Here is a 23,916-nt window from a genome sequence, read left to right on the forward strand (position 1 = left end):
GTTTTAATAGGAATGAATATTTGTCAAAATTTTTTCTGCAACTATTGAGATAATCAGATTTTTTTTTGTATTTTGTTATTGATGTGGTCAATTATGTATATAGTTTTCTGATAGAGAAGTAGCCTTGTGTTCCTATTTTAAATACCACCTGCTCACAGTGTGTGATCTTTGTGATTCATTGCTGGAATCTCCTTGCTAGTATTTTATTTAAAATTTTCGCATCAATATTCATTAGGGACATTGGCCTATAGTTGTCTTCTTTTGTTTTGACTTTCCTTGGTTTACATACCAAAATCATATTTTTGTTATAAAAGGAATTTATTAGGATTCCTTCTTTACTTTTTCTAAAAATAGTTTATATTGTATTGGAATTAATTGTTCTAATTCTACCAAGTGGAATTCACTTGTAAATTTATCTGGTCCTGGGGATTATTTTCTTAGAGAGCTCATCGTTCAATTTCTTTTTCTTTTTTTTTTTTCTGTTGGAGTGCAGTTGGGGTTAAGTGACTTGCCCAAGGTGACACGGCTAGTTTTTGTGTTAAGTGTCTGAGGCCTCATTTGAACTCAGGTCCTCCTGACTCCAGGACCAGTGCTCTATTCACTGTGCCACCAGCCACCCCCACAATTTCTTTTTCTAAGATGGGGTTATTTTAACATTCTGTTTCCTCTTCTGATAATCTGGACAATTTATACATTTGTAATTATTAACTCACTTCACTTAGATTGTCAATTTTACTGGCATATAATTAGGCCAAATAACTCCTAATAATGCTTTAATTTTGTCTTCATGGGTTGTGCATTTAGCCATTTATTTTCGATACTGGTAATTTAGTTTTCTTTTTTTTAATCAACTTAATCATTGGTTCATCTATTTTGTTAATCTTTCATCAAACCAGCTTCTAATTTTATTTATTAGTATGATGTTTTTTAACTTTCAATTTTATTAATATTTCCTTTTATTTTCAGGATTTCCATTTTGGTGAGGGGCTTTTAATTTGCTCTTTTTTTCTAGTTTTTAAAAACTGAATGCCCAATTCATTGATCTATTCTTTTTCTCTTTTATGTATGCACACATTTATTGATTTTGCAGCATTGCAAAAATTTTTATATGTGTCTCATTGCTGTCATTATATTTAATGTAATTATTGATTGTTTGTTTTCTTCTTTGACCTACTTATTCTTTCCAATTAATTTTTAATCTATTCTTTCATGGCCCTTTATTGACTGTAAATTTTGTTATTTTATGATCTGAAAAGGATACATTTAATATTTTTATTCTGCATTTGTCTGTGAGGTTTTTATACAAAGTCAATCTTTATGAAGTTGCTATGTACAGCTGAGAATATCTACACTCCTTTCTATTCCCACTCAGTTTTCTCCAGAGGTCTGTCATAGCTGACTTATCTAAAATTCTATCCATCCCCTTAACTTTTTTCTTATTTATTTTAGTTTTATCTAAAATCACCAAGAGGGGAAAGCTGAGGTCCCCCAGTAATATACTTTTACTGTCTATTTCCTCTTGTAACTCGTTTAATTTTTTCTTTAAAAATATGGGTGCAATACTGTTTGGAATATACACACACAAACACACACATATACAACCACAATATGATTTTGCTTCATTGTTGATGATCCCTTTTAGCAAGATGCAGTTTCCCTGCTTATATTTTTTAAATTAGGTCCATTTTTGCTTTTGCTTTGTCTGAGATCACAATTGCTACTCTACTCCTGCCTTTTTTTTTACTTCAGCTGAAGCACAATATATTCTGCTCTAGTTCTTTATTTTAACTTGGTGTGTGTGTGTGTGTGTGTGTGTTTCAAGTATGTTTCTTATAAATAACATATTGTTGGATTCTAGTTTCTAATCCATTTGACTATCTGCTTCTATTTTATGGGTGAGTTCATCCCATTCACATTTACAGTTATGATTACTAATGGTGCATTTCCCTCCATTCTGTTTTCTTCTGTTTTATCTTTCTCTCTCTCTCTTTTTAACATCTCTCCTAAAAATTCTGTTTTACTTTTTTTCTGTTGCCCTTTCTTCCATCACCCTCTGTTCTCTTATCTCCTTCTCATCCTATACCCCTGTTGGGTAAGATAAATTTCTATGCATATTCTCCCTTCTTTTAACCAATTCAGTTGAGAGTGGGGTTCAAGTGTTACCTACTATCCCCCCATTTTCTTCTCCACTGTAAAAGCTCTTTTTTGCATGTCTTTCCTATATGAGATAATTTTCCCTGTTCTTCCTTTTCCTTCTCTCTTCTCCCAGGATATCCCATTTTTCTCACCCATCAATTTTTTTTGATACCATCTTAACATAATTGATTTATTCCTGTGTGCTCTATGTAGAGTCTAACTGCTCTGTAATGATAAAATTCTTAAGACTTGTATGTTTCATCTTTCCATGTAAGAATTAAATAGTTTGACCTTATTTAGTCCTGATGATTTCTCTTTCATCTTTACCTTTTTCTGATTCTCTTTTGTCTTATATTTGAAAATCAAGATTTCTGTTCAGCTCTGGTCTTTTTATCAGGAATGTTTGAAAGACCTCTATTTCATTAAAGGCTATTTCCCCCCTCAAGGATTATACACAGTTTTGCTGGGCAGGTTATTCTTTATTGTCATTCAATTTTTTCTTTTTTTTTTTTTTTGGAGAGCAGTTGGGGTTAAGTGACTTGCCCAAGGTCACACGGATAGTTCTTGTGTTAAGTGGCTGAGGCCACATTTGAACTCAGGTCCTCCTGACTCCAGGGCCACTCTACTTCACCACCGAGCTGCCCTTGATTGTAATTCTAGCTTCTTTGTCTTCTGGAATGTCATATTATAAACCCTCCACTCCTGAAAAATTGTAGCTGTTAAATCTTTTGTAATCCTGACTGTAGTTCCATGGTATTTTAATGTTGGGGGTTTTTTTCCTGGATGCTTGAAGTATTTTTTATTTGATATGGAATTTGGCTGTAATATTCCTGGGGGTTTCCATTTTTTGATCGATTTCAGGAGGTGATTGATAGATTTTTTTGACTTCTATTTTAGAATATCACAGTAGTTTTTCTTTATAATTTCTTAAAATATGAAGTTTAAACTCTTTCTTTGATCATAGCTTTCAGACAGTTCAATAAATTTTAAATTATCTCTTGATCTATTTTCCATGTCAGTTTTTTTATGATAATTCACATTTTTTTTCTTTCTTTTGGCTTTTTTGATTATTTCTTAATGTCTTAATGGAGTTGTTAGTTTCCACTTGCCCAGATCAATAAGCTTTTGAACCTTCTGTTCTGCCCAATTTGTCCAATACTGCTTTTTAGGTAGTTATTTTCATCAGTGAATTTTTGTGCCTCTTTTTCCATTTTATCAGTTTTATTTTTAAGTTATTTTCTTTAGTATTTTTGTGCTTCTTTTACCAAGTTGTTGATTGTCTTTGCATAATTTTCTTTTGTAGCTCTCATTTCTTTTCCAAATTTTTCCATCTAACACTCTTATTTTAATTTGAAAATCAATTTTTTTTAGCTCTTTCAGGAAGTCTTGTTAAACCTGTGTTGAATTCACTTTTTCCCCCTTTTAAGCCTTTGCTTGTAGCTATTTTGACATTGTTATCTTCTTATGAATTTGTGTCTTGATCTTTCCTGTCACCATAGTAACTTTTTATATTTCTACTCTATTTCTTGATTTTGAAGAGTGTGTTAAAGTTGGCCTCTATTCCTAGGATTGGAAAGGGAGGGCCTGTCCTAAGCTTCAGGCTTTTGAATGGATGACTTGAATTTAGTTCTTTCTGCTTGATTTATTGAGAAGTTATTAATTTAATTTTAAAATTTTATTGATGCATTTTGATTTTAAGCTACAGTCATTTATCTATATGCTCTACTCCCATTGAATCTTCCCTTGTAACACAGAAAAGCATCTAAGTAAAGCTGGATATATGACCCAGTGCATATAGTGCTAGGTTTGGAGTCAGGAAGACTCATCTTCCTGAATTAAAATCTGGCCTCAAATACTAAAGTTTGCCTGCTTATCATTTCTTATAGCACAATAGTATTCCATTACATTCATATATCACAATTTGTTCAGCCATTTCCCAATTGACGGACATCCCCTCAATTTCCAGTTCTTTGCCACAACAAAAAGAAAATATTTTTGTACATGTGGGTCCTTTTTCCATTTTTGATTTTTTATGATCTCTTTGGGATACAGCCCTAGAAGTGGTATTGCTGGGTCAAAGGGTATGCACATTTTTAGAGCCCTTTGGGCATAGTTGCAAATTGCTCTCATGAGGTTATTTTTTTTTTTAATCATTTAAATCAGTTACATGCCTATTGCTCTCTTCTGCTTTTCCTTGCTTTTGTTGCATCAGCTGATACAATTTCTCTGATGTTTCTCTGAATTAATATTTTTCTGTTTCTCTATGGAGTGTATATATGGGAAAGGAAGGGAAGGCAAGGGAATAAGGATTTACAGTCCCTACTATGTGCAAGGTACTGAGTTAAGTTCTTTTTACAATGTCATCTCATTTGATCCTCATAACAATTCTGGGAGGTAGGTTCTATTATTATCCTTATTTTTATAATTTAAGAAATTGAGACAATTAAGTGATTTGCCACTGGCCAATAAGTGTCTGAGGTTAGATTTGAATTCAGATCTTCTTTATGCCGGGACTCACACTTCATCCACTGAACAACCTCATTCCTCCTAAAACTGTACATCCATCGAACCCTTCTTTGTAGCAAAGAAAAAAACATTTTAATGAAAACAGCAAACATGTCTAACAGAGTACCATAGATACTCCTATCTAAGTACATAAGTCTATGTTCCATGGGCACATTTGTAAGTCTTCACCTCTTTGCTGTGAAGAGGAAAAACTCTCATCACTTCTTTAGGACTGAGATTGGTCATTTTGACCAAAAAGAATTTGACTGCCTCTGAGTGTTGTCTACATTTATATTATTGTGTCTGTTTCTGTTGTTCTCTTGGTCTTCACTTGACTCTACATCAGTTCATATGTTTTTCCATTTTTCTGAAGGCACTTAGTGCAGTAGAGAGAATATTGAACTTGGAGTCAGGCCTCAAATATTTGCTAGCTATGTGGTCCTGGGCATGTCACTGAACCTCAAACTGCCTCAGTTTCCTCATCAGTAAAATGGAGATAATAATAGCCCCTACCTCCCAGGATTGTTTTGAGGATAATATAAGACAATAACTGTAAAGCACTTTGTAAACTTCAAAGTTATAAATTATCGCTTTTTCTCCTTCTTCTGGCTCCTTCATATTCATTATTTCTTGTAGCACAATAATATTCCATTACATTTACAGAATACAATTTGTTCAGCCATTTAACAATTGATGGGCACCTACTTCATTTTCATTTTTTTTGTTACAGCTGTAACAAAACAATATGCATAAGCATCTTGGCCCCATGTGTGGGGCTTTTTTTTTCCTATATTTAGCCTCCTTGGGGTATATATACTTGGTAGTCAGATCTAAGTCAAAGTAAAGCAACAGCTTAGTGAAGTTTTTGAATAATTTTATTTTCCAGTCTGGCTTTTCCAACTCACAGTTCTATGAGCAGTGTGTTCGTGTAAGTTTGGTTCATTTATTTCACTCTTGAGATGCTCTTAGGAATCTGAATCCTCTGAGTCTTTCTCCCTCCCACACAAAGCTATTCCCAGGTTGCATCTGCTTGGTTGTGGTTCTTCAGAGATAATTGGCAGCAGTTAGCCATCAATAATATAACCTTAGGCAAGAGGGAACTTCTCCAAAGGGTGAGTTCTCTTTGTCTGGGATTAACAAATAATATTTTGAATAATACATTGTCCCAGATGGAAAGGTAGAGTGTAATTCAATCAATTGTTTTGGATGATATTATAATCCACAAGTGCTTTTGAATAGCAGAAAGTCAATCCTTTCTTTCACTCCTGTCTTCTCATGATAATTAGCAGGGTTCCAAAGGCCTTCAACAGAATCGCTGATTTCTATCTTACTAAAAATTTGATATTTGAGTTTATCAAAAGTTGGCCCTTAAGAGCTTTAGCAAAGGATTAATTTTCTTATTAAAATTGTTTAAAACTCTATCTACAAAGAAAGAAAGGGATTCTGGGAGATAGGAGAAGGCTTCTAGAGTTAGCAATGGAGGTTATTATTTTTCTTTTAGTGCAGGGTTAGACTATTGCAGAAAAACCCTTGTGTATCCCCTTGTATGCACTGATGAGTGGGCCAGGAATCTTTTCCAAGCTTAAAGAACCAACAAAAATGACCAAAGGCTGAGTTCCACCTCCACCCTGCACTCTCCCCAGTATTCTTTCCAATTCTTTGACAAAAACAAATAGAGCTGCTATAAATATTTTTGTACATGTGGGTCCTTTTTCCATTTTTATGATCTCTTTGGGATATAGCCCTAGAAGTGGTATTGCTGGACCAAAGGGTATGTACATTTTTATAGGCCTTTGGGCATAGTTCCAAATTGTTCTCCAGAATGGTTGTATCCGTTCACAACTCCACCAGCAGTGCATTAGTATTCCAATTTTCCCACGTCTTCTCCGGCATTTATAATTTTCCTGTTTTGTCATGTTAACCAATCTGATAGGTGTGATATGGTACCTAAGAGTTGTTTTGATTTGCATTTCTCTAATCAATAGTGATTTAGAGCATTTTTTCATCTGACTATGGATATCATTAATTTCTTCCTCTGAAAACTGCCTATTCATATCCTTTTGACCATTTATCAACTGGGGAATGGCTTATATTCTTATAAATTTGACTCACTTCTCTATATATTTTAGAAACGAGGCCTTTATCAGAGATACTGGTGGTACAAATTCTTTCCCAGTTTTCTGCTTCCCTCCTAATCTTAGTTGCATTGGCTTTGTTTGTATGAAAACTTTTCAATTTAATGTAATCAAAATTATCCATTTTGCATTTCATAATATTCTCTAACTCTTGTTTGGTCATAAATTCTTCTGTTCTCTATAAATGTGACAGGTAAACTATTCCTTCCTCTCCCAGTTTGCTTATCATATCAGACTTTATGTCTAAATCATGCACCCATTTCGACTTTATCTTGGTATACAGTGTAAGATACTGGTCTGTGCCCAGTTTCTGCCATACTCTTTTCCAGTTTTCCCAGCAGGTTTTGTTAAATAGTGAGTTCTTATCCCAGAAGATGGGGTCTTTGGGTTTGTCAAACAGTATATTACTATTATGAATCCCATTTTACAGACGAAGAGACTGAGGCAAATTAAGGTTAAGTGATTTACCCAAGGTCACATAGCTAGTAAATATCTAAGACTAGATTTGAACTCAGGTTTTCCTGACTCTAGGCCCAGAGCTCTGTTCACTGCATCACCTAGCGCTTATTTACCTTGGTATAGTTCTAAAAACAACATATTGAGATTTTATTCATGTAAGTCCTGAGTGTGTCATGGTTGTTAAAACCCAGAAATTTTATTCATTTTAATGGTGTTTCTATTACTAATATAAAGGAGATGATCTTGTAGATTTATTTTATATTCTGCTACATTATTTTGGAAAAGGAACCAGTCGTCCCCACCATCTGCTCCCTTAGAGACAAGTAAGTCACCCTACTTGAAATAGTAAGGTTTTCTTTGAGAAAGAGAGACAGAGACAGAGAGAGAGAAAGAGAAGAGAGAGACAGAGACAGACAGAGACAAAGATTTGACTGCCTTCTCAGTGGTCACAGCTACCAAACTGGAAAAGAAGATTCATGCCACTAATGTCTTTGCAATTTCAAATGGGCCAATATCAGAAATGGCTACAGTTTTATTATTAGAAATTATATTAGAGAAAATAGATTGCCACCTGCTTTGCCCCTGCATCCTAAGTAACATGGAATCTTTCCAATTGAAAGCTTCTATTTGTGTTGTCTCTCCCACCAAATGTGAGTTCCTTGAGAGCAGGGATAATATCTAATTTGATATTTTTATCCTTAGCACTTAGTACAATGCTTTGCACATATTGGTTGCTTAATGATTTATTTTTAATTATTTTAATGAATTTTAATGGAATCTCTGTGATTTCTAAATCGATCATCTTTCATCTTTGATTTCTTTTTCTTGCCATCATAGCCAGATTTTCAAGAGTAACTTCAAAAAATTAGTGACAATGGATGTTCTTGCTTTACCTTTAAAATTACCAGAAATACATTTTAGTGCTCCTACTTTGCAGGTAACACCTTTTGTTTTAGATAGATAGTGTGTTAAACAAAGGTCACTGTTTCTTTGCTTCTTAATGTTTTATTTTTAATAGAAATGAATGTAGTTACTTTATTAACTGGCTATTGATATGACAAGGAATTTTAAATTTTTTGGCTATGATTTACTATTTTGCTCTTATATTTCATATTTATGGCTTTCATAATGTTGAGTTTTCTTATCTTCATTACTATAAATCCCATCTAGTCATATTGAGTAATCTTCTGGCATATTTTTATTTTTGTTAATATCATATTATCTTCTCAATAATATTGATCTACAGTTTTCTTTTTCTACTCTTTCTTCCTGTTTTTGTAACAGGACAATATTTGTCTCAGAAAGGCCTTTAAAAGGCCTTATTTCTATCCTATTTTATAAATTTCTGTAGTATAATTAAAATATATCAAAGCACTTTGAATGTTTGATAGAGTATATAATATTGGCCTAGATTCCTCCTCCACCCCCCCCCCCTCACCTCCTGAGAGTTCATTCAATTTGTTCACTTGCTTTTTCTGAGGCTGAATTATTTATGGTCTTCATTTCTTTTTCTGTTGATCTGAGTATTTTATATATTTTAAAATGTTCATCTATTTCACTTAAATTTTCAGTTTTATTGGTATGTAATTGAATATAATAGTTTCTGATTCATCTTTATTCTACATCTTTTGAGTATTCCCTTTTGTACTATTTTTGGTACTTTGGTTTTGAAAAAACCTAATTTGTTAATGGTTTGTGTATATATATATTTAATTTTTAAGCAATCAGGGTTAAGTAACTTGCTCAAGGTTACACGGCCAGTTATTTCTGGGTGTGGTGCTGAGTGTCTGAGCCCAGGATTCGATCTCCAGGTCATCCCAACACTGGAGCCGGTGCTCTTACTCGCTGTGCTACCTGGCCGCCTCTTGATTTGTATATTTTATTATTCTGTAAATCAGCATATAGTTATATTTATCATCTAAGTAGATTTTTTCACTTTTGTTCATTTCTACTTTTTAATTTATATTTAGTTTACAACATTCAATTCCGCAAGCTTTTGATGCAGCATGCAATAGGTTCTACAACTACCTTCGCATTAAACATTAGTCAAGTTGTGAAGAATTATAACCAATGGAATGAACAATGAGAAAGAAGAAACAAAATGAGAAAGAGAGAGAGAGAGAAAGTAATTTGTTTCCATCTGCTTTCAGACTCCGTAATTCTTTGTCTGGATGTGGCTAGCCCTTTCCATCATGAGTCTTTGGGAGTTATCTTATAGCCTTGCTTTGTAAAGGGGAGCCCAGTCTATCAAAGTCAGTCATCACAGATACGATGTGTCTGTAATTGTGTACAATGTTCTCCTGGTTCTGCTCTCCTCACTCAGCATCAATTTAAATGTCTCTCCAGGTTATGAGGAAGTCTGTCTGCTCCTCATTTCTTATAGCACAATTGTTCATTTCTTTGATTTTCAGAATTTCACTTTTTATATTTATCTGAATGTTTTGATTTGTTGCTTTCTAGAATTCTTTTTAGTTACAGATTCAATCTATTTATTTTTTATGGCTTTTGTTGATGAAAGTGTTTAGAGAGTTTAGGTGAAGTGACTATCTCAGGCTCACACAGGCAGTCTATAGCAGTCCCTGGGTTTGATTGTAGGTCCTGCTGTACCATGATGGAAGGAAAACAACTTTAAAAGACTTAAGATCTCTAATCAACACAAAGACCAGTAACAGGTCCAAAAGACTGATGATGAATTATGTTTCTTCCCTCTTACCAGAAAAGCAAAGGAGTGTAGGTACAGAATGAAATTCATATTTTCAGATATAATCACTGTATGAATTTGTATTATTTGACTATACTTATTTGTTACAAAGGAGGGTTTTTATTGCTTGATGAAATAGTTGTTAAGACTATGAGAAGACTGCTACTGATAGAAAAAAATATAAATTAAAAATGTGTCAATGAAATGTTTTTAAAATACATAGAGGAGAGTAGAAGGGATTCAGAAGGGAATGCTTACAACAAAGGTAACATCGGGGTTGTTGTTCAGTCTCTGTGACCAATTTTGGAGTTTTCTTGGCAGAGATATTGGAGTGATTTTCCATTTCCTTCTCCAGCTCATTTTACAAATGAGGAAACTGAGGCAAACAGACTTAGGTGACTTATCCAGGTCTGAGGCTAGATTTGAACTTAGGAAGATGAATCTTCCTGACTTCAGGGGCAGCCATCTACCCACCACACGACCTAGCTGATTTATTGGGCATTGTCTTGTTAAATTTTATATATACATCTAAATGCCAAACTATACATAATTGAGATTCATGGTTTTATATGTGTATGTGTATACACATACATAAATATGTATATATAAAAAGCCTTTTCCCCTTATTATTTGTATATTTGTATTTGTTGATATCTGCCAAATTCATAATTTTAAAAAGAATGATGCATTAGAGTTTAAATGATATATGTCCACGATTGAAAGCAATTATTCTATCACATTTAATAGATGCTAAATGTTATAGGTAAGGACATCTGAGGATACAAAAATCTCAGCATAAATCCCTTTGTCCAACTAATCCCTAAGGTAGTCATTGATCTTTCCTTGAAATGCAAATAGCTCAAAACATGAGGGTTCTCGATTTGCAAGTTTTCTCAGTAGTCTAGAAATGAAAACAAAAATTTTTCCTCATAGAGAACAAACCATAGAATTCTAGCTTTAGAGCAGGAATAGACTTCAAAGTCATCTAATGCAGTCTGTGAACTGAGGCACTGAGCTCAAGTGACTTGCCTGAAGTTAAACAGCTAGTGATTTACAGGGTCTGGATTTGAACCCATGCCCTTTGACTCCAGACTTTGCACTTTTTGTCCTCTTTTCACCTGCATTAGCAGCTGTAATACATGAAACTGAGCTTGTGAGCAGGTGGGGCTGAGATTTGGGAAGGACAAGGGAAGGAAAGAATGACTAAAGCTGAAACCAAAAGGTTGCTTGTGCATTTAGCACTTGAGGAAGGGATAGGGACTAAGCCTTCTGAACCAGCCTTTTAGTTCAGTTCTCAACATCTTCCTCTTAATGACCTACAACTTATGCCCTGCTAAGTTTTTAGTTTAGTAATTAGGCCTTTTTCGATGACCACTTGCTGATTTATGAATAAAATCTTCTGGCCTATGAATTAATGCAATGACATTAAAGCACTATGAATTCCAATGAACAAGTCTGTCTCTTTTTCCTAAGAAGATGAGATGGTTTCTGACCAGAATCACAAGTTGGAATCCTTATACAAGGTAGTGAGGTGGCTCAGTGGATACAGCACCTGGCTGTCAGGACAACCTTAGTTCAAATGTGACCAAACACAGTTAACTAGTAGTATGATACAGGGCAAGTCCCTTAACCTCTATCTGCCCAAGTTTTCTCATCTATAAAAATGGGGATAATAATAACCTACTGAGGCTGTTATAAGGATCAAATGAGATAATATTTTCAAAATACATAGCACAATACCTGGCATATAATAGACCCTTAATAAATGCTTATTTCCTTCCTTCATCTGAGACTAGGGTTGAAGGAGTTATCTTTTTAGACAGGCTATCCCAAATGCAAGTGTTCTTGTGATAGGAAAGTGCTGTCATCTCCCCCAAAGAGATCTGCTTAAACTGTACCTTTGCTGGGATAAAGAGGGGGATTCAGATCCCTGGGAATGGAGTATTATGGTGAAGGAACAGGTACGTAGATGGTGATACTGCCCAGTGTAGCAACCCAGGGATCAGCACTCCTTGTCCAGACTTTGTTATGCAGTTGGACAACCTATGGAACTTGTTCATCCATATGTATATAAATACATACATATAGAATATATTGTGTAACTCTGGAAGAGACAATAAGGTTGATGACTTTGCACAATTATGCCCTACTTAAATTCAATTCATGGCAAGTCAAGACATTACCCATGGTGTCATTGGTCCTCTTCAGAAATGAAGGATGAGGGCGGCTAGGTGGTGCAGTGAATAGAGCACATGCCTTGGAATCAGGAGGACCTGAGTTCAAATGTGACCTCACACACTTAACTAGCTGTGTGACCTTGCGTAAGTCACTTAACCCCAATTGCCCTGCCTTCCCCCCTCCAAAAAAAATGAAGGATTAACTATAGCAATGATAGGGTATATATTTCCCCTCAATTAGAATGTAGGGTTATTTTGAGTAGCAATTATCTTATTCTCTGTATTTGTCTACCCAGTGTCTAGCATACAGAAGGTATTTAAATACTTGTTGATTTATGAGGCATGTAGGTGATAGATACAGTGATGTAGTTCTGGGCCTGGAGTCAAGTAGACTTGAGTTCAGATCTGGCCTGTGATACTTACTAATTGTGTCCTCCTTGACAAGTCCATTAACCTCTGTCTGCCTCAATTTCATCATCTTTAAAATTTGGATGATAATAACAACTACTTTTCAGGGTTCTGAGGATAACATTTAGCACAGTGCCTTGCACACAATAGGCACTTAATAAATGTTTATTGATTGATGGAAAATAATAGTTGTAAAGTGCTTTGCAGACCTTAAAACTGTATAAATTTTAGCTATTATTACTTGCATACAAACACACATATTATTTTTGGACAGCCACTACAAAGGGACAGTGAATTAGCCACAAAATTAAACAGCAATGTGGGCTGGTCACATGGTGAGATTGAGGGATGACCAGGAGATGGCCCATGAATCCAATTATCACATTGCTATTTCTCAAATTGGGGAGCTAGGTTGTGTAATGGATAGAGTACTGGTCTTGGAGTCAGGAAGACCTGAGTTAAAATCTGCCCTCAGACACCTACTAGTTATGTGACCCTGACCAAATATAAAGCCAAGCATGAACAGCTTTCCAGAGGACTGCTGCTGTGAACAGCTTTCAATGTTCTGATTACACAGTATAGTGAGTTCTCTATTTATTCAATAACAAAAACAAATTTATTCAATACCAAAACATTCACAGAAAATTAAGGTACAGCATTAAGAATGTTATAACTTCACAACTTATCACTAAAATGGCCACATAGTTTTCACCAAAGTGGTCACATAGTTTTAAGCAAAGTACATTCATTTAGTCAATCACAATATCCTTAATTCAATCAAAATATAGAGGTCAAAGTCCTCCACCCATGGAGTGCAATTAAGTTATAATTTCATCAGTCATTAGTCAGTACTCTTTTAAGGGATAGAGGAAAATACAAAGGCCATCCACCCCTAGGTCACAAGTAAGTTACAATTTTATCAGTCACTACCCAGTACCCACAGAGAGGTATTTTCACCTTGACTCAAGTCAGGCTTTCAGCTTCCATGGTTCCTTTTCCATGGTCTCAGCTCCTACCCAGACTGTCACCTGGGTTCAAAGGCAGGCAGCTCCCAGTTCCTTGTCCAGCTCTCCATGTAGTTCCTCTTCCACACTGAAGTTCACAGTGTCCAGTCTACCTCAAGTCCTTCACAGTTTCTGTTTCTGGAAAGAGAAAACTTAACAGAGTCACAACAATATCTATACACATCAAACTTAGCAGAATTAGAATATTCACACACAAGGTCAGCACTATCATCTCAATTCACTTTCTGCCTGTGAAATCAACATAGACCCAAAACAGACAGACAAAGTACCAACACCACAGTCATGCTTCCTCTGGCAGCTCTGGCTAGCCCTCAGAAGTCTTTGGCAGCTCTGGAGGGTTCTCAGAAGCTCTCAGCAGGTGTTTGGCTGGCTCTCAGAAGGAGCTCTACCACCACAATATCTGTTCTTAAAAATAAAAATTACTTTCTCCAGCTCTATTCTCAAAATCAAAATCACTTTACCCAGCCTCCCTGCTGCTTGCTCCAAGAAATTCTGTCTCAGTTCTCAATTCTCGTTTCTCTTATCAGTTCTTCTCAATTTTCAGTTCAGTCTTCAGTCCAGCCATAGCAGCCCAGCCTCCAGATATTCCCTGAGAGAAATTCTCTCTCTTTTTCTGGGAGCAGCTGCTCTCCCTCCGTGATGCCTGTCCCAAGAAGTTCTGACTCTCCCAGCTGGGGCTTTTCCTTATATATGGTATTAGCTCCACCCTGTTCAGCCCTTCCCTGCTACATCAGCAATAGGGATTCATACCTTCTGTTTCTTTTTTTTTTTTAAAGCAATTGAGGTCAAGTAACTTGCTCAAGGTTACATGGCCAGTTATTTCTGGGTGTGGTGCTAAGTATCTGAGCACAGATTCGATCCCCCAGGTCATCCCGACACTGGGGCCAGTGCTCTTACTCGCTGTGCTACCTGGCCACCCCAATACCTTCTGTTTCTTTACAGAGGCTTAATTTTAAACTAAGTGCTAAGTACTGTTAACTTGGCAATACAAAGGGATTGTCAAATTTCATTACTGTTACAGAAAGTCACTTAACCCTGTTTGCTTCAGTTTCTTCATCTGTAAAATGAGGTGGAGAAGGAAATGGCAAACTACTTGGTAAATGCCAAGAAATCCCCCAATGGGGTAATGAAGAGTCAGATGTGACTGAAAAGAACTGAACAATGACAGTTTCTCAAATTGAACTTGTCCTGGGATAGCCAGTGTAGAACATGTGAGCAGTTTCTGAGTACCATTAGGGGACTTTGCTTGTGCTGTTTTTAGGTCAGAAGCATAACCTGAAAGACAGTGTGTATGTGTGTGTATATATATGTATATACTGTGTTTCCCCGATAATAAGACCTATCCCGAAAATAATCCCTCCCCTTACTGTGTAAGATTCCTCTAAAATAAGCCCTCCCCAAAAAATAAGCCCTATTGAGATTGCTACTGTAGTGATCCCCTGCGCTACATGCTACATTACGGAACCCTCTGTATGCACCGTCCCCTGTGAAACACACTGTGCTCCGAGCTGCATCCAATCAGAGCTGCAGCAGTGAGTGCGTCATCCTGTTCTTCCCCAGTGATTTGCTTACTGGCGCCATTGAGAGCAGTGCCATGGAGGAGAGCTGAGGCAGGACAACATAAGCCCTCCCCTGAAAATAAGCCCTCTGGTGTTTTTCTTTCCAAAAAAATTAATAAGACAGTGTCTTATTATTGGGGAAACATGGTATATACATATGTGTGTGTGTGTGTGTGTGTGTGTGTGTGTACAGTATCAAAACATTAAGAAAAGATGATATAGTTCAGTGGAAAGGGTCATTGGATTGAAAGTCAGAGGATCCTGGTTTGAATCCTGGGTCTGCTACTTCCTAACTGTGAAGCTTGGCATAAGTCCCTTAGCATCTCTAGGTTTCTGTTGCCACATTTTTGAAAATAAAGGAGTTGGACAAGATGACCTCTAAAGTCCTTTCCAGCCCTAGAGAGTTGACCCTATGGTCTGTTCACAGAATCGCTTTTGAGAACATGATTCATCTCACATAGGACAAAAAGGGAAAAGCCCTTGACTTCTACTTACGAAAACTTGAGGTTCTTATCTGGGCTATATGTCACTGGTTTGCTGAGTAACTTTGCCCTTCACGTTGTCCCTTGGCTCTGAAATGGAGATTGATAGCCGTGGTCTCCCTTGTAGACACTGGCTAATAAGCCATCAGAAGACATTTCACAAATGTAAAATACCCCAGGAATTCTGAAGAGTAACAAAGTCCCTGAGCCTGGAAGGAGATTGCCATCTATCTCCCAGTTTAAAAAGGACCACACCACTTAAATAATGACTGATCTCAGAAGCAGATTATCTAGTCAATTTGAGCAAGGACCACAAAGGTGTAGGGAGGAGAAAAATGCCTGTCAGCAAAGGGCACACTATAGGTTCACATGTCTTACCTTGTTTGCCAAGTTCACATAGGCACAGATCTTTACAGAAGGGCAGATTGGAATTACTTCTGCCCAAGAATTCAGGAGACAAAAGAAACATAGAGGCATTTCTGGCATGTCTGTTTTCTTTTCTTTTTAAAATTAATTTCGTTATTTTTAATTTTCAACATTCACTTCCATAAGTTTTAAATTTTCTCTACTTTCCTCCTTTCCACCACCCACCATAATGTGCAATCTGATATAGGCTCTATATATACATTCATATTAAGCATATTTTCACATTAGTTATGGGAGGCTTGCTTGCAGGAAGGCTTTCCCACCTTTTGGCACTGGGACAATTAAGCACTGGTTGTGATACCTTCTGGCTCTGAGTCTATTAGTTGAAAACTATATATACTGGAAGGTGAATATTTTACTGGGTCTCACTCATGGTAAGAATGTTTCTTTGTGATTTGACCAGACACAACTCTGGGTAGTTGTTTTGTTAAGGAGCCCCCTGCTGTGCCTGAACCCAGATGTTGATGCTCTCTGGTCTGGTAATTAGGTGTCTATTACTCTGTTTAGACAGCTGGAGCCCTGTTTATTGGATTCTTTCTTGGATACTCACTTTTTTTCTCCTTATTTATACTTATCTGTCTGAAAATTAAAGTAAGATCATTAAACCCTTTAAAACTCTTTTCTTAAAAAAAGCAGATCAAAGAACCTGTGCTAGCAACCCATACTGTGTGCTAGTGTGGGTACTACTACAAATGGGGAGAGACTGAGGCAGGGAGACAAATCTGACTATTGCAATGATCCAGATGAGAACCATTTTGGCTCCTGGTCTTGAAAAGGAATCTTACTCCACTACTTTTTTTCTGTGATGGTGTAATGAGAATGGGAATTTGAAGATCTTCCCTGGCTGTTAACAGACCTTGAAGGAATTTGAAGACTTCCCTTGCTTTGAAAGTAAACTCTTCCCCCTAATAAGCTGAATGTAATCACATGGAGCCTGTGATGGAGGGAATTAGCTGAAGGGTGCAGCGGAGCCCACAGGAAGCTTCCCTGCTGTGAAGACAAACTCTGCCCCCTGATAGGCTGAATTTGGTTACATGGAGCCTGTGGTGGGAGGAGTTTGCTGAAAGGAAGCAGAGCAGGAAGCCTGTCAGAGCCAGAGAGTGGAGAGAGAGGAGGGCCTCAGGCAAGGAGTCAGATAGGCTTATGAGTAGATATTGATCATGTATTGGTTTGCGGGAAGGCTAAAGAATACTGTGGCTCTCGGCATTATTATGGCTTCTGAATATCTTTGGTATTGTGATGGAATCAGATTACTGTTTTGGGGATTTGGTTTTCTGGTGTCTAAATAAATGCTTCAGTTCTATCCTCTATCTGGAGAGTTTGGTATATTTTGCAGTTGAACGTCGTGTGATACTTTTAGTCATGGTCTTAATTGTGATCGTAGGCGCTGTAAATATTACATTGGTGCTACAGATGGGAATAAGATCAAACTTTAGACCAGGATCAGAGATACAGCTAGTCCAATTGAAACATTCCATTGTTCTCAAAGCCAAAGGACTCAGTGGGTTGGTTAGAGGAATCCCAGAGAGCTATACTGAACTCCCACCCCTCCACTGTCACTGATGAAAATAGAAACAAACTATTTTCCCTCTGACTCTCCATAAGTAGTATTCCATTTTTTACCACACTGCTTCATTTAATGAACAAATGAACTGTGGTTACAGAGGTAAGAAAATCTAATTGACTAAGGGTTACTGAACACATATTGAGCTGGAAAGAAAGGGATTCCTTTAAAAACTGCTGAGATGAGGGGGTGTAGTGGAGGGAAATGGGGGTGGTGAGAGAGACAAGACAGGGAACCACGCACCAGCCGGCCAGATTGACTGGGCAGCAATCCAATTCAGTTGTGAATATGGACCCAAATGTGGTTATTTCTGTTGTGCAGACACATCTCCACAGATGAGCTATAAGAAACCAGACAGTGTATCCAAAAGAAATCAGGCAACAAGCCAAAAAAAATGCAATAAGATTTTCTTCCCAGGTATGCCATTTGGGTTTAGGCCTCTTAGAGGAATTTGTACCTAAAGGTGAATGGATTAATTTAGATTCACTTCCTATGATTTTTTATATAGAGTCAGGTTGTGGTGGATGGGACAGGTTAGGGGTGCACAGACAGCTGAAAATGTGCAGGCAGGTTCAAAGTCTTAAAAGATCTATAGAACTGTATAGCTTATCTTCAAGCTTGCTTTAAAGGGCTAATTCCATACTTTCTCATGAACATTCTCTGTAACTCCTCCTGCAAGGGGCCCAAAGTGCTTCCAATGCATTAATAATAAAGGCGGTTAAGCCTTCCTTGAAAGGAGTGAAATAATGGAAGTAGAGGGAAAGAATATGATCAAAAGACGTCATTAAGGAGATTTCTTTACTACACAGATAGTTCTAGAGATAATACAGTTGATTATTTTTTTCATTTATGACTTCCTTTATTATTAATAAAATGGCTCATTTACACAGCATTTTTGGTCTTTCTCACAAACAGCCCTGTGATAGAGGCAGGGATGGTTATGTTCATCTTAAAGATGAGGAGACTAAGGTTCAGAGAGGTTAAGTCATTTGATGAAGGTCACCCAGTAAATGGCCTCCCCATTTTGGCCTTTGGTTCTTGGGACCCTAGCACAGTGTCTGGCACCTAATAGGAGCCTAATAAAGGCTCACTTGTTGATTGGTTGGGCCAGGTGTGAATTCAGGAAAACCCAAGTTCAAATCCCAACTTACACACTGCTTACTATTTAATTTCTCTGATCCTTTTTTTCCCTCATCTATAAAATGGGGATTAAAATAGCACCTAACTCTCAGGTCAGAGGATCAAATGGGATTACCTGTGTGGTACCTCACAAAACAAAGCATACAACTTACATGTTAGCTGTTCTCATTATTATTATTATTTATCTGGAAATGATTTCAATGTAAAGACATGAGGACAGAAATGGGACCTGCAATTGAATTGATATAGAGAATTTCTTTTTTCTTTTTCTTGCAGGGGGAGAAGGCAAGGCAATTGGGATTAACTGACTTGCCCAAGGTCACACAGCTAGTAAGTGTGTCATGTATCTGTGGCCGAATTTGAACTCAGGTTCTCCTGACTGAGCTGGCACTTTATTTACTGCACCACCTAGCTGCCCTGATATAGAGAATTTCTAAGTGAGGAAACACTTTACCAAAGAGAGGGGGCATCTTTTCTGCCACTTCTATTTTAGAGAATTGCCTAGAGCAGAGGTATCAAATCTGATACTTGGGTTTTGGGATACATTGCAGCCAATGACATTCCTGAGCACCCATCGCAACAAGATTAAAGTGTAATTGGGTCATCAACAACAAAATAAATCAAAATACAATAGAACACAAAATATTAATAGGTGGTTTTCTAAGTCAATATGCACTAATTAGGGAGATTATATATAACATGTTATTAATTAACTACTCTTATATGTTTATATAATAATTATTTATAAATTATATTAGATATGTGTGTGCATATATTTTAGGTATTTATTTTAGGGGCCTATTTTTATTTGAATTTGATACCATTTCTCCTAGATCACCATAAGGTTAAGTGACTTCTCTAGGGTCACACAGTCAATATGGGTCAAGGGAAGTACTTGAATTCAAATCTTCTTAACCTCCAGACCAACTTTCTAGCTATTATGGCATATTACTGATAGGGTACAGGTTCTGGGAACCCCCTTGAACTCTCCTTGAATCTTCCCACTAGATGAGGAATTCGCCTGAGGCCATAAGCCTTTCATTATCCTAGGCCCAAATCTCTGTTACTCTTAACCTAGCCTAGCCCTCCACTGTCCAGCTACTTCCCACCCTTGATCCTCCCAAAATATCTATACCCAAATCTGTTACCTTTAAACTAGCCTAGCCTTCCATTGTCTGTCATCTCTAAGTAGGCTCCAGCTATTTCCCACCCTTAATCTCTCAGTACTGCAGTCTGACCTCCCATGAGTCTTCCTGAAGACCCTCCCCAAACTCCTCCTCTAGACCACCCCTAGATCACTCCCACAATCTTTCTGCATATTAGATGCATCTTGCCTCCAGGAAGGGGCTGAGAATTATCTAGAACAGACTCAGTCTGAGTCAGATTATTCTGACCTGCTTGTCCAATACAAGTGTCACAGATACCTAGGCTCCTTAAGAGTCTACCCATTATGGTGAATCTCTAATAAATTTTGCTTTACTTTGGCTAAGAGAAGACTTGTATTAAATTCATTTGGCAGGATCTGGCATGGTGGTATTTTGGGGTCTTGTGTACCCCTAAACCTTAAACCTCAACATTACCATTCATAAGCAACATAAAGATTTTAATATATTTTTTTTAATCTGAGGGCTTATATAGACCATATAGACTCATGTAGGTCTTACAGAGTCCTGATCTCCACGGAACATTAATAAAATAACCTTTCCCCAAACAACTGACCATAGCTTCTGACCCTCAACAGGACAAGGGACAATCTCACAGGGCAAAGAAGGGCAGCTCAGTTGTAGGACACGTTTATAGTCTTGCCAGATAATCACAATCCAGTCATCAAAAAAAAAAAATCTAGATTTTTTTTTCTAAAGATGGAAAAAAATAACTTTTTTCATAAATTAATAAAGGACTTGAAATATGAAAACTTCCTCTGAAGAGTACTGGTTTTACCCATAAAAATATAATTCCAAAAAGTATGTTACCTGGAATAATATTTCCATATACATGCATTTTAAAAAACCCATTTACAGTCAAAATCTTCTGTCCTTCTGCCATTCTAAATCTCAAAGCTTAATCATAATTCACACTCAGATGGTAAATTTATTTCAAACAGGGTAAATGAATCCATCCAGCACCATGACCTTATTTTAAAGTTGAATTTTAAGTTACTAAAAGTTACTCAATAAAGTGCATAGAGTACTAGCATGGAGAGGAGAGGAAGGGAGAGGAGGAAAGAGGAGAAGACAAGAGAGGAGAGGAGGGAAGAAAGGAGAGGGGAGGGAGGAAGAAAAGAGGGCAGGAAAGGGGAGGGGAGGGAAGGCGAGGGGAGAAGAGAAGAGAGGAGGGGAGAGGGGAGAAGGAGAGGATGGGAGGGGATGGGAAAGAAGGGGTGAGAATAGAAGGGAAGGGGAGGGGAAGAGAGGGGATGGAGGGAAGGAGGGGAGTGAAATGAACATACAGATAAAATAACCAGCAACAGGTAAAGTCCCTCCACTTGTTCTCACAATGACTGATGTCTGATTAGTGATCAGGATCCCAAACAGGCTCTAGCTTCTGTTGCAAGTGACAGGTGGTGATCTACTCCATCTATAACAGTCAGTTGATTGGCAGTGCCCCATGTACAGATATAAGACCGCCAAAGTAGGCATATGCCCAACAACCCCGCCAGTGCCAGCTCCTGAAATAGTGATACTTTCCATCCAGCTCTGAAGAGAGCTAATGCCTTCCTAATTAACACTTTCCTAAGGACTGAGGACATCTGGAGTCACCTGACCCCAATGACCCATTTTTAGGACTTCTAGGAATATAAAACTGAAGGTATTGATTAATTATGTTACTATTTTATAGACTTCTGTGCATATGGAATATGGATGAATATGAATATGGACACTAATATACTTTTGAAATGGTTTTTAAAGATTTTTTTGGTCCAGATCTTTGATATCTTGTGGGGAACTACCAATGTGTCAGGTTCCTCTACAAATACACATTGGCAGATCCTCTGTACCTTAGAATCTTGGAAAGTTGCCTGAGGCATTATGTTCCATTGATAGGTTAAGTGACTTGGCCAAGGTAGTTACACAGCTTTGTCAGGGCTTGAATTCAGGTTGCTCAGACTTCAAAAGAAACTCTCTGTTCACCAACTCACTGACTCTTTTTTGTTTAATAGTTAACAACAACTACAACAAAGTTCACTTAGCCATAGCATAGAAAGAACAGTTAACAAGGATACTGCAGCGTTTAGCTTGAGTAGATATGATAGATAGATAGATATGACTGCCTTTGACTGCATGCTGGACTGTGTCTGCTCATTAGGGTGGTGGTGACTCAGGTGGTTTGGGGACATCTGCCAAGGATGAATGGTCCCCACTCCACCTGGATGGGTCTTGTTATGTCTTCAGGTGACCAGGAAGTTTCCTATGACCATCAGGAAGCTGCATCATCAGAAAGGAAGCTTGACCCTCAGCCCTCTCAACCAATCAGGTTTTGGGGACAAATTCCTTAACTTTTAGAGAAAGAACTAGCCTAATATACATAGAAGTAGGAGAGGGAAACCCTAGTTGATAGTGATATTATTACAGTGGGGCATGAGAGAATATGTGTGTATTGGAGGACGACGGTATCATTCCAGGCAGGCAGAACCCTCAGTATATTTTGAATGCTTTTTGTTTTCTTGGATGCTTAGAGATCAAAGAAAAAAAGTGTACAAGGGTCTCAGATAGCATAATATTAGGGAATTTGGGGGCATCTGGGTGATGTGGGGAGACCTGGCTCTTCCCCATGTGTTAACTATTGGCCACGTGGAGTGGATTTCCTTTGTGTCAGGACAGAGTCCAGGCCAGGATACTATGGGAGAGAGTAGATAGGATAGGTTCTGAGATATGTTCAGTGTCTGGTCTCTTCTGGCTAAATGAACAGGATGGTGTCAGCACTCCTAACTTAGCTCCCATCATGTCAAGCAGGTTATAGCCATTGGTTAAGGCATTACTGGCCCTGTTGATCCTTTCCCAGAAAGTTTTCTTGTATCCAAGGGTCTAGGTGGTCATCCAAGTAAGTGGCCATCCATGAGGTAATAAGTCTTAGCAAATGTTCTATTTCTTTATCCATCCTTTTTACACCTTCTGCACTAATGAAGAATAAAGATGCCATCATTGAGTGCCAGTTCACCCCATTTTTGAAGAGTTCACTTACCACCTACTCAAAACTCTGATACACCATGTAGTAGAGTGGACAGAGAGCTAGACTTAGAACCATAAGAGCCTGAATTTGGGTCCTGTCTCAGATGCTTTCTAGCTGCGTGTCCCTGGGCAAGTCACTTAATGTCTTTTAACCTCAGTTTTCTCATCTGTAAAAGTGGGATAATAATAGCAATAGGAAGGACTAAATGAGATAACATATGTAAAATGCATTGTAAGCATTAAAGCACTATATAGACTCTAGCTGTTGCTGCTGCTGCAATGATTACTACTATGCATCATCCTCGGTATGATGTGGAGCTCACATTATCATGCCATTGATTTTCTGACCATTGGCACTAAAACACCAAGTCATTTAATGCTTCTTTCAAAGCTTGCTTCATGGCCACCACCAGCATTACCTCATGGGTATCTAGGCCGAGACTGTGCCTGCTGGCTTCACTTCCTCACTTTCCACACATCATGCCAAGAGAGATAGTTTTAAGAGTACTAGGCATCTCTCTTACTTCTGGGGCTTCAATCCTTTTTTTTAACTTCAAAGTGGTTCTAACTAATCCTTTCTGTGAAAATTTGTCAGATAAAGTTTACCCCCAGATCCTGGTTATAGAGGTATCTTTTACATCAAGAATGGGCTTATCCAGTTCATTGTGCAAAACATTTTGTTCTCTGGATACAACTCTTCTGAAGTTCAAAGCAGAAAATCTTCCTCACCTATGTCCATGGAGTCCTATCAGCCCAGGGCTCATCTCTTCAATCTGCTAGCAATGCCCTGAGATGTACTGGTCTGCTGATGCTTATCTGCCCAGCCTTCTTCACCAGATTTTGGTTCCAGGTGCATGCAGCCTCAGAAAGAGGCTTCCTTACTGACTCTTAAAGCCCCTAGATGATTGAAGGCATCTTATATAACAAAATGTCAAGGTTACCCCATGAGTAAGAGGACGCCTGTTCTCTAGTCTACTTCAGGACACACACAGTACTATACCTATCTTTTTCTTTTCAGTCAAGACTCAGG

General features: G+C 37.6%; 1 long non-coding RNA gene across 1 annotated transcript; it reads right to left on the reverse strand.

Annotated features, from left to right (window-relative positions):
- Positions 1-13,098: 13,098 nt before the first annotated feature.
- Positions 13,099-14,205, reverse strand: LOC138159024 (uncharacterized). The gene is made up of 2 exons (XR_011167774.1): positions 14,008-14,205; positions 13,099-13,663 (listed from the first exon to the last, which is right to left on the reverse strand). It is a non-coding gene; the product is annotated as an uncharacterized lncRNA (long non-coding RNA).
- Positions 14,206-23,916: the final 9,711 nt, after the last annotated feature.

This window comes from Petaurus breviceps, unplaced genomic scaffold, assembly GCF_028583685.1.
Source record: "Petaurus breviceps papuanus isolate PSGF00001 unplaced genomic scaffold, PetGlider_PUasm1.0 175, whole genome shotgun sequence".
Lineage (NCBI taxonomy): Eukaryota > Metazoa > Chordata > Mammalia > Diprotodontia > Petauridae > Petaurus > Petaurus breviceps.